The 12,126-nt window shown below is 49.5% G+C and overlaps 1 protein-coding gene across 6 annotated transcripts in view; it reads right to left on the bottom strand.

Annotated features, from left to right (window-relative positions):
* The window catches only part of OTULIN (OTU deubiquitinase with linear linkage specificity), a 54,462-nt gene that overhangs the window by 9,330 nt on the left and 33,006 nt on the right, over positions 1 to 12,126 (bottom strand). The window lies entirely within an intron of this gene.

Raw genomic sequence — 12,126 nt, 5'->3', positions numbered from 1 at the left:
TTTCTTTGGTCGGCTTCCCAGTAACGTGACTGTCAAGAGATGTGGCTCAGAGGCATCGCACTGTGGATGCGAACGCGCTGGACAGGTGGACGGACGGAAATAATCTCCCGTGGGAAGGTGTGAGGTGCCTTGGGGGCAGAAACTGACACATGCAAACGATAGCACTTCACCTCGCCTCTTCCTAGGTTTGAGTGCGCGCGCACTTTCAGGCCCTGTCCTGTACATACATGGGCTGCCTTGTTAAAGTTGTCCCGAAGCACATCTCCGGGTTGCCGCGTCCTTGGGCATGACTTTCCCTGAAGGCTTGTTTTTCCACTCACCTTTCCTGAAGATGGCACTAGAGCAAGGGAAACGGACGGAGCATTCTAACTTTACGTTTTAGTTTTTAAAGTGAACTGAAGCTTTAAGTCATAATCTAGCATTCTAATGCCAGGTTGCTGTATCATCACTTTGAAAGTAGAGTTACGACCTGGTCCTAACCGTGCGGCACAGGTAATTCCGAGTGTACTTCTGTACTCCCCTCTCACACCACACGAGAAAGCAAGACATTTTATAAACGATAGCAAAGTCACTATGTGATATTCCCTGAAATGACACATTTGAAATCCATTCAGTGCAGTATATTTTTCTAAGTTTTGGAAAGCGGGTTTTTTCTTTAAAAAAAATATGGACACAGTTCACTAAATTCTTGATTTAGTCAAAATTCCTAGACTGAAAGAACCTAAACACAAAAATATTTTAAAGATATAAATATATACTGTATATGTTATGTAATTTATTTTAGGCTATGATACATTTCCTATTTTCGCATTTTCAATAAAATGTCTCTAATACAATACGGTGACAGCTCGTGTGCTCAACATACCTGCAGTTGAAACGTATTGTGTCGATGAACAGTGTGTCTTGTTTGCAGCAGTTTTACGGTCTGTCATTTGTACATAAATGTAAGGGTCAGCAAATGACAAGAGAACTATTTTTCATTATGAGCAACAGGGGTATAAATGGGTCAGCTGACGTAGACAATGGTGGGAATGGAAATATATGCCAGAAGGGCAAAAAAGAAAGAAGTCGTCAAGCCTTTTGCGTTTATTGCTTTCAGTGCCGTGTAATCATATTGTTCCTCATAGAAAAAAGAATGTAAAGGCTCGGAGTCAGCCATGAATATCACAGGGTTCGTTCACATGTCTGGACACCCAGCGACCCCTGGGGGACAAATCCTCACGTGCTTCCTCTGAGCGGGTTTTCCGCTGAGAATTAAGAATGCATCGCTTTGGGGTGGTTTCAGGGGCAGATCTGAGAAGATGGGGGGAAAAATCTAATTGTATCGGCTTTTTTAAAGTACATGACTAGAAAATTAAACAGCAGTATTTTTTAACATGTGTGACTAGTATTTCATGCTTGTGGGGTTGGAGCTTAAAGAGTAAATTGAAAAAGCAAATTCTTTCCCTCCGAATCGGGGAAGACCAGCTAGGCTCTTCATTATGCGATTAGAACACAGCATTACAACCTCAGAGACACCTTCGGTGATAAGAGTCACGGGCCAGGGTGTTTTGTTAAGAGTTTCAGAAAACACAGGAAACAAGCCCTGACCCAGGCCACCATGACGGGGCTGCGATTGTGCAGGGCGCACATGTCCAAAACCTTTCTCCTCCAGCCATATGCCCTCTCCTCCCAGGTTCCTTCATTCGCTTGGGCTGCTAAAGTCACTTCACAGCTTGGGCTGACAAGCACACACCTTAACCTCCAGAGCAAACCCCGCGGCTGGCAGGTTCTTCTGCAGCTGTTCTAACCAACACAGACAGGAGAGGAAGAGGAATGGGTCTCCTTCCCACTTTTCAGCGTGAGGGGGGCACCCCTTTGACTTCGCCGCCCAAAGAAATGTGCCTCCAACCCAGGTTTCTTTTTCCATGCGAGTCACTCAGCTGACAGAAGTATTTAGGGAAGCCGTGCCTGGAGGGTCTCAGGTCAAGGACTGTGGAAAGACCAGACGTGACTTTCACAGTGTGGACCCATGCCTCGTACACACACGGGATCCAAAACCACGGGGGCATCAAGCTGCTTGTATTTAGATGCTGAGAAGTCTGGGCTCCTCGGAGTGGTCTCTCCATCCCGAGGGCCTTCTCTGGGCCAGCTCAGGTCAAGAGCGGCTTGTCGCGTGGCCTCTCTGCTTTCTGAGGGGCACAGGCGAGGTCATTCTCAACGCAGCTGCTGTGGGCTTTGAGCGGGACCTCAGTGTCACTGGCGTGGGCGAGACACCAAGATCTGAGCCGGAGGAAGCAGGCTGGGCTTGCTCCAGGGCCGCCACTCGGCTCAGGGCGTGTCCAGAGGTTTGCACGTTAACTGGAAGCCCTCACTTGAGACTCTTTCATTTGGGCACAAAGGCCGCTGGTTTACGTCACTGTGTGAGAGCCAGGCACGCCCCCCTCGTTGCCTGCCTCAGGCTGGTCTTGTGCAAAAGTCCATCTTCTTTGTTCTGCACATGTGTTTTGCACCAGCAGTTGGTTTGGCTCTGAAACTGTCCAGGGATGGCCCATACCCTCAGAAATGGAAACTTTTAGTGATAGTTTAGGGTATATGGGATGGGGCCAGGCTTCACGACAGTAGTAAAAGCGCTTGGTTTTTCACTCCCCAAGCCCTCCCAGCAAATAACGTCTGGAGGTGCCCGGGAGGCCCACGAGAAAGGAGGCCCGGGGGCTCTGCTGTAGTCCAGCTCCATCAAGACCCCAGGGCACTTCCCAACCAGGAGCCGGCTCTGTGGTCCCCACATGCAGCCTTTTCTGGTCTCTCTTGGGATTGGGATAATCACTGCATTTCCCAAATATCAGAAAAGTTATTCAGTGATACCTCTAGAGCAAGAGGTGAAAAAGTTAACACCTCCCTACCCTCCTACCTCATTCTCATTTGGGGGTCTTCTGGAAGGAAGGGGCAGGGGGAGGGCTACCTTTTTGTACCCTTAGTTTCCAGAAACACATCCATTTAAAGACTCAGTAGTTCTCTGACTGGATTTCTTTTTTTTTTCTTCAAACTGAAGTGGGAGAGAGACTGAGAAAGTATTTATATAGTTGTAATTAAATGACATTATCTTGAGAAATATTTTCTTGTATTTAATAATCTTTCTACTTACGTAAATCTCTACACAGACCAGTGCCCAGGACTGCATGAGCTGGCATGTACCCACTAGTCAGGGTTTCTAGCCTCTTTGCAGGCGAGCTGACTTCTAAACCTAGGATGAGGTCTTCATCAATCAAAGCAGTGCATGGTCCAGGAAAGGGGCCTTTTATGTTCTAAGTCCTAACCTTTTTTTAAAATATATAACCAAAAGTGCAATGAGCAGGGCTGTATAGCTCGTGGAGATTTGTAAGTGTTGAGACACCTGTGTTGCACGTGCAGCCAATTCCCTAAAAGCAGGCTCCTGCCCACCTTCTGAGAAGACAGGCACCCTCAGGCGCGCCCTCGCACTGCTCTTTCATAAAAAGCACTTGAAGCTAGAAAAGCATGTTTTTAAGCAACGTGTTTGGTAAACATTCAGGACGCTCCTCTACGTGGTTACTTGGAGTCTCTACTTCTGTCCTTTGAAGCAGCAAAACATCACGTGATTCATCGACTGCTCTAACCACACATAAAACAGGATGTAGAGAAAATCTGAAGATACACGGAAAGACCCTGTTGCCTGCCCTTTTAAAGGTTATATGTCTAAAATTAACTACCCAAATGTGCAAAATGAGGGATGTTATTACATAATCAAAATAGCCCAAACCCCACTCCGAAGTCAGAAAAGCTGTAACGAATTATAGAGTTCACTGTCTGATCTCAAAAGGGAAAACAATGAAGGCGAGCTGGTGAGAGCTTAAGATTTCACTTTCTCCTCCAGAGGGGAGGTTAGAACTATTAGCTATTGCACTCCGCGCAAAGAAGAGCACCAAAGATGTGCCTCCAAAGTCTTTTTTTTTAAATCATCCTTGCCAAGTCCAAGTGGTTCCGGGAGAATTTTCTTCTCTGCTTCATTTGCAATCAACCAGGGTCTCTGAAAGACTGTGTAAGATCCACGCACTTTTATAGATTGCTGTCACCTACCCACGGCTTCAGCACACGTTTCTATACGGTACCCTTTTTTAAGTTAGGAGATGTAACCCGAAGTGCGCTTCACTAACAAGATTTGGCATCGGCTTCTACAATCCGTACATGCAAACAGAAGTGCACAAGAGCCAGGAAGCCTTTCTCTCTCCAGCAGTATATGTGGTCTCCTTAGGTTCAAGAAGGGGGGAGACGGGGCAGACCAGCTAAAAATGCTTGTACCATTCGTTCACCATCCAGCTTCGTGGAAATTCAGTGACGTATGGAGATTGGTCGTTACTATAAGATTTAGAGGCATAGATGTTCTCCAACCATGAACCAGGGACAAGAAATGGTGTTTTGGGAGTGGGAAACACTACGGCCAGGTGGACTCTGGTTCCCTGAAGTGTGGGGCTGCGGACATGGGGGACCCACAGTTTGGATGAACCGGACACTGAAGGAGAAGTTCAAGCTACTCTGGTGGAACAAAGGCGGTACAGGGTTCCCATGACCACCAGTCACCCAGCAGCCAAAGCATGGAGCAGTCACTGGGAAGCAGGCCACGCCCCCAGGGGTACCACATTCGCAGGGCTTCTGGGCAAATACACTGCTCCCTGGGCCATGCTCTATTTGGTTTGTTTAGTGATGTATTGAGAGGGCAAATATCTAAAGCTGGAATGACCAAGGAGCTAGTCATAGAGCTTCACGAGTCCTGACAGCGCCACAAACGGGATTCTGTCCAGGTTCGTCACCTGAACGATGAGAAGCTCAGGCCATTATTGCGAAGGCTCCTTCCTGGTCTAACAGTCTATGCAGGATCTGGGGTTTAGAACATGGTACGGGATCCTGCAATGGAAAGATAAAATTACCGCGTTCTCCGTTTCAGACCTGAATATTAGCAGTGATCCAGAATTTTTTTTTTTAACAGAAGTTAAGTCTTCTGGGAGTCATTTTTCTCTGTGTGGCTGTCAGCTTACAGGCTTTTCAGTTTTTCATCAAAACTGTGGGTTTAATTTAAACTGTCGAAACCAATCAATCACATTAAAATATTTGTGGAGCCTTGATTAAAACTGACTGCAGAGGTCGGTATAAAATATATGTTGCATTTAAACAGGTGCTGTGTATGGATTAAATAGATGTAAGTTTTCGCACTGTTAAGAGCATTTATATGTGCTTCTTTTGTGGACTTTTTTTGGAGGGGAGGAAATTTGTGCTCATATATTGTCAAATAGCTTTCATACTCTAATTTGACTTTAAGTAAAGCTTAAACGGCCAGCATATTGATTGAGATTGCTTTTAGTTTCTTGATTTTCTTATTCTAACCATTAGTCTGTTTACACACCCCAAATTACGTGGTTACCTAATTCTGACTACAATTTCCCTTTTTTTGTCAAACGTACATGGATATTAAAATTTCGCCCTTTACCTTGGTAAAGAGCTGAAACCTCTACCCACTGGGATACTTCCCCAAACTCTGTGTCTTACTTAAATATGACCTATTTCTTCAACTTTTATTCTGTACTAAAATGAATTTTTACTTCCCATAACTGCAATAATATTGAAAGTTCTCTGAGGCCCGGCTTCTCCCCACCCCTTCTAGAATGGGGATACCAGATAGCCCTGCTTTAGGAAAGTGAGAGGAAAAGAAGGTGAAAACCCCTCCTGCCCACATCTAAGGGACTCTTGCTCTTATCAGTCTTTATGTGAAAAGCATTTCTCTTTTTAAACCCTAACGTCTTAACCTCAGAGAATGATGGCTCTCATTTTTTTAACCTCCTATGAAAGATTATATAGAGAATGTGTTTTATTACCTGCCTGTAATCAACAAGGATGTTAGCATGCTACTGACTTGCTTGAGATCGCATATTTTCTTTACTGTTTCATGACGTTTTTGAGTTAAGCCAAAGATCTCAGCCCTACCTCTACCATGCTTCCCTATTACTTGCCTCTAATATTACAGGTTTTTGAAGTCGAAGAGGTCATCGTTCTTTCCACCCATGGCACTTGTGATATGGCATGTCTTCCTGCTTGGCTGTGATGCCAGGATGTGGAGCTGTGCTGGCCCAAGCATTGTCGATTTTCCCCATGGGGAGCAGTCCTACCACAAGGGGCAAATCTTCACCCCTCCCATACTTTCTCCTGATGTCCCAGATGAATCACATTATCATCCTCCCCAAAACCTACTCCACGACACCCCCGTCCCCCGCCAGTGGGGGTCCCACTAACCGCAATCAGTTTCCCTCCTAGTTTCTCGCACATCCCTCCCTCCCTCTGCATCTTAAGTCCCACCGGCTTAGCTCAGGGGCTCCTGGTCACCTAAGGCCCGGATGCTAAAGAAGCCCCCAAAACAGTTTCCTTCTCCAGGCTCGTGTGTCCCCCTGGACAGCGATGTAAATGGCACCTGCTAGAGTTTTGCAGTGCACAACCTGCACAACCATTCCCAGCCGCCAGCCCACCTCACCCCCACCCTGTCTCACATTGCAGAAGACCTTTAGTGTTCATACCTGTCTTCGTTTATGAGGGCTGAGGGCTTCCAATCAGGAGGATGTCAAAGTAACCATCATGAGCCAGTTCCTGGTTTTGAAACGCCTGCCTCTCCCCCCTTTACCTATCTGTGAATTATCCCAAGCCACCACATCCACACCTTATACAATGGTAGCAAACTTCCAGAATGTTTCCGCTTATGATAACTAGTTTGGATACATTCACAGATACAATCTAAGGGGTGTTTCTGTTAATATCAGGGAGAAAACTATGCCGTCTTCTAAGTTTTCCTTTTCAACACTGTTAAAGGCAATGCTGGGATGAAAGGTATACTGGCGTTGCTTATATTCTTACTTTCTGCCCCCAACAAGCTCCAGGCTTCTCACTGGACAATGCAAGCCAGTACATACCGTGCTAATTTCACAGTTCAACACACTGGTCTTTGTGCAAAAGGAACAAAAGAAATCAGGAGCCGCTGAGGCCTAATTCTATCTCTGTGGCTTATTAGCTGTGAGCCAGGCAAGTTACTGGATGCCTCTGGTTCCGCCTCCTCTGCTCTAGAGCGAGATCTTTTCTAGCCCTCATCTACTGCGACATCAGGATTTGCAGAGCTGTCAATGGCGGTGCGTGAAGACGGGCGTGCACGTCTGCTAACCTTCCAAGTGGTTTGGAAGTGCCCCGGCCAACAAATCTATGAACATTACTGCCAGCCTGCTTTCAACAAACTACTAGAGCTTTTACAGAACAAAACAAAGACTAATCGTATCTTAGGTTCAGAACCTTTGAATCCAAAGACCAAAACAGAATGAACAAATAGAACTATTATGATCAAACTTTACATTATACTACACAACCAAACTTCTTTCATCTGCTTCACGTACCAGGCTCTCTTGCTCTAATGGCAAGTGGCTGAGGAAAGCTGGCTGTGGTCGGCTCCGGTGTCCCCCAGCCCTGGGGCCCTGTTAGGACAGAGGCTCCCAAGTTCACGCATGATGGAGTCAAAAAGCAATTTCTTCCCCGTGCCTGGCAACGCCACGTCCTATTTCAGCTCTGTTCTTCTGCCTTTCCCCTAAATGCTGCCACGGCCCAGACTTCAGCAGCCTTCCTCACCCTCCAACTGTGTTTCTCAATGCTATTTAATTCCGCTCTCTTTAAGAGAGACTCAGAGCGGCCCCCTACACCCCAGGCCCCAGGCCTGCTCCCACCTCAGTTGGGAATCCAGCTCTACACGCTCCTGGGTGACCTAACCTGGGCCTGTTTCCAATTCCAAATACACACTGGGGATCCCCAGGGCTGTTTTTCCAGCTCTGACCTGTTCAAGAGCTGCAGTCCAGTCACCTCCCAACATCTCCTCAGAGGGTCCCAGAGGGGCCTTAGCACCCTTCCCGCCCCGCCCCCTATGACACCTCCTGACTAGATGAATCACATGAGCACCCACCCGGAAAACAGCCCACACCGTGTCCCACCTCTCCCTCAGTCAAGCCACTAACCCTGTCGGTTCTCTCCCACTATCTCTCACTTCTGTCCCTTCCTCTGTACTGTCTTAGTCCCACTGCTTAGTTCAGGGGCTCCGGGTCACCTCAGGCCTGGATGCTAAAAGCCTCCAAGCTGGTTCTTATTTCTCCAAGCTCACGTGTCCTCCTGGACCATCATGTGAATGACATCTAGAGTTTTGCAGTGCACAACCTGCACAACCATTCCCAGCTGCCTGCCCACCTCACCCTGCTCCTCCAGGCTGGCCCCTCCTGTCTCGCTAGGCATTGGGGTGCTGAAAGGAGGGCCCTGCGCTTACATGGGTGGGCGCCAGGCTGAGTCTGGGCTACATGCAGTAAGCAAGGGCTCAGCCAGAAAGGAGGATGCTAACACCCAAAGAGAAGCAGCAATATAAAACGGGGACTCCTGATGGCGCCCCAGCCTCCTGCACCAAGCTTCTTAACATCACACCCGCTTCCAGAACCTGTTTCCGCTTTCATCCCTCACTCACCATGAGCGCATCAAAGGACCAAGAAGAGGTATCTTAAAAAGCGAATTTGGAGAGACGGTTTCCTCGAGGCGCTACACTGAGCCTGCCCCTCCTCAGGGGTGTGTGTGCACGCGTGTGTGGTGGGGTAGGGGGAAGGGGGTCCCTTGAGACTTTAACCCTAAAGACCAGGCTCTGCAGGAGACACTCAGAGACCTTGAGATGGGCCCCTACCGTGGTGGGCGCTCGGTGGACGGGTGTCCAACTCGCCCGTCCGATCTGACGGAACAGTGAGCCGCACGAGAGGGGGCCCGGGGGGGGGGGGCGGGGGGGGCGGTGGCACGTGCCACGTTCACCAGGGCACCGAGGTCTTCCCCATGAACAAGGCCTGGGCGACACACATCAACCAGCTGACCTGCGGGTCATCTCAGGTCCTGAGGGGGTGAATGGGGCTCAGAAGAAAGAAGCTGGAGGTAACACTGCACCCTTGGCACTGCAAAGGAGGAAGTGGTGGGCCAGGGGCGGGGCCGTCAGCCTCCTCAGGAGAACTGCCGAGGAGAGGACCTGAGCTGGGGGCAGCGGGGTCTCCAAAGGCCCCCGGAAGCACCCCGTGTGAGAACGAGAGAACAAGAGCTGAGCCCCGGCAGGCCCAGGGCGCAAGGCTGGCGTAAGACAGCAACCACCAAGAGTAAAACCTCTCACCCTCCGCCCTCCCTCCTTGCCCCCGCTCCAACTCCAGCGGGGCGGTAAGTGATCAGCGATTCTACCCCTGGTCCAGCGCCTCTGTTACAAATGCACGGGGAGGGGTGAGAGGGCCTCAGAGGGGCCGGGAGGGATGCAGAGCGGAGCGCTGGGCCGGCTCTTCTTGCATCCCATTTTGGCACGTGCCTGCCCAGAGCAGACATTCTTTGGTGAATGAATGAAGTCATTCCCACGCGCCTCCCCTGAACACACACTGGTTCTACGCCCCCTGCATAACAGCCCTCTTCTTTGCAGCCTTCTCACCTCCAACCCCCTCTTCTTGTCGCTAAGGTCAAGCTCTCCACGAACTAAGATAACCTGCGCCGGTTCCCCCAAAAGGGCTTGACGCGGATCCCTGACAGCCCCTCTGCTGGCCTTCCCTTCTGGAAGCTCCCAGCCCTAAGTCTCTCTGTGAAACACAGATGGGAAAACCGGAAGTATTCTCACATACAACTGCCTAGTTAGAGACTGTTATCAGCTGGGCAAAGGGAATGAGCACACGGCTCCCAGAAAATGCCCCGTGAATGGCTTCTACAAAGGCAAACAGGCTCAGCCTCGCTCGCAGAAAGGAACACAGACTGAAAGTCCAACTATCAACTCAGCAAAGAGCAAAGTTCGACAGAGCCCGGCGCTGGCAAAGGCCTAAGGAAAGTGGCCCTCCTCTGCAGCGGAATGTTGAGCAGTGGTACCGCTTCAGAGGACAACTCGGTGACATGTTTCAAGCTTACACTCAACTAGGGAAAGAGGTTAACGTCATGGGCAAAGGACGTATAAAAGCAATGCAGGGAAGAAATACCACTGACCCATAAATATCTAGGAAAAATGCTCACCATTATGAGAATCAAAAGCCATTTAAAGCTGAACGCCTTCCTTTCTCTTTTCATTTTCTTTTTTCTTGCCAGGTGGTCAAAGTTTAAAATTAAATTACCCCTAGTGTCACCCAGGGGACAATGAAGTAGGTTCCGCAGTACCTGCTGGTGAGGGTGAAATTCCTGCAACTTTTTTTTTTGCGGTACGCGGGCCTCTCACTGCCGTGGCCTCTCCCGTTGCGGAGCACAGGCTCCAGACGCGCAGGCTCAGCGGCCATGGCTCACGGGCCCAGCCGCTCCGCGGCATGTGGGATCCCCCCGGACCGGGGCACGAACCCGTGTCCCCCCATCGGCAGGCGGACTCTCAACCACTGAGCCACCAGGGAAGCCCCCTGCAACTCTTTTAAGGGAAGGTTGGAAATACGTTCCAAGAGCCTTAAACAGGGTCAATTTAAGGATGCATAAAAAGATCGATGAATGAGAAGGCTCCTTATAGCGCTACTTATAATTGAGAACACTGGAAATAGCCAATGATGTTAATTATAAAATTGTTCTAAAGATTTTTTTTTAAACCTTAGTGTATCACAGTTCCTCACCATCTAGCACAATCAGGATGTGATCTCCAAGTACGTTAAAAGACAACTTCCGCTGCGTGTTTGCTCTTTATGTTCTCAGCATCCTCCCCAACATTCTGAGGCATGCGGTCTCCTCAGGAATGGCACAGCATGGCAGTGTTTTTATCTGCCGTAAACTGCATCCCAGTTCCTGATTTCGGGAGACGGCACTAGGCGGGTATTTGGAAGACAGTGTCCTTAGCTTAAATGAATATTCCAAATTGTAACAGGGAATGAAAAACCACCATCACCAGACCTCTCAGCCATCTTGCTAGGGTCTTGCAAGGGCGCAGGGCTGGGCTGCAGGGTTGTGGACAGGGGAGGGGAAGAATCCACACTCAGCCCTAGGGAGCTCATTGGGAGAGTGTCACCCTGGGCTTTTCCGCCCCAGGGCCAAATCGGTTTTGCCTCTGGAGCTGTGCTGGGGGCTGGAAGTCTGGAATGAGCCCTCCGGACCCAGCAAGTCAGAAGGTCATTACCAGGCCACTCACACGGAGCCCAGATAAGAGGCAGGGGCCGGAGGAGTGGGAAGGGGAGACAATTTAGAGAATCTGCAGAACGAATGCCCAGATTTCGAGCAAGGGAGACATGGTAAGTGGGAATGTACTGTACATACACAAAAATACTCTCGTTTTACACACACATGACAGTTGGTATTTTCTTGATCATTTGATGGTTGTAATTCCTAAGGGCCTCCCTAGGATCCACAGCCCAGATCCCTGTTTTTCTCCACACTTCCTACCATGGAGGGAGGTGATGGAGGAGAAATGCCAGAAACACTGCCCTCGGAATTGAGGGCAGCACCACAACTCAGACAAGAGGAGGGGGAAAGGGGAGAGTGTATTTACAGCATTTAGTTTATTAACGCAACTGAATGGGGCAATGAAGGAAGGAGAGCTTGCTGTTGCTGTTTGGCATGGGAGGTCTTTTTGCGGCCATCACCAACCTGCCACTGCTCCTCTCTGGATGCCCAACCCCTAAGCAGTGGGTTCTTCAGAAGCCCAGCACCATTTTGCAAAGACTCAGTTCTTTGACTCACAGGAAGGTAGGGCACCGGTGGCTGAAACTTCATCCTCTAACCCCAAGAATACCTGTGAAAGCCCGCCGTATTCCCCCGTCTTCAGATGACTAACCTCTTTCAGTGGCAGTCCGATTCATACGCAGTGCATGCAAGTTCTTGCTATCATACTTCTGGGTGCGCTCCCATCGGTCTGGTTGGTTCTTGAACACCTAAGAACGCTGCATACGCTGAGGGCCTCTCCCCGGCAAACACACGGCCAGGCTGGGTCTGGACTGTGACTGCAGCCCTGCTCTGCAGGCCTAGGGGATCTTCCAGGAAGCCTCTGTTGAGTGCTTGCACCTTGCTTCCCCCCACCCGCAGGGGAGACAGACCATGGTGGAGGTGAGGACTGAGGCTACAGAGGCGGGGTAACTGGGCCCAGCTCCCCCGAGTAGTGGGTGATGA

This window comes from Monodon monoceros, unplaced genomic scaffold (assembly GCF_005190385.1).
Source record: "Monodon monoceros isolate NGI ecotype Baffin Bay Population unplaced genomic scaffold, NGI_Narwhal_1 Super_Scaffold_12, whole genome shotgun sequence".
Taxonomy (NCBI): Eukaryota; Metazoa; Chordata; class Mammalia; order Artiodactyla; family Monodontidae; genus Monodon; species Monodon monoceros.
The sequence above is the reverse complement of the archived record's forward strand: the minus strand, read 5'-3'. Positions and strand labels throughout refer to the sequence as shown.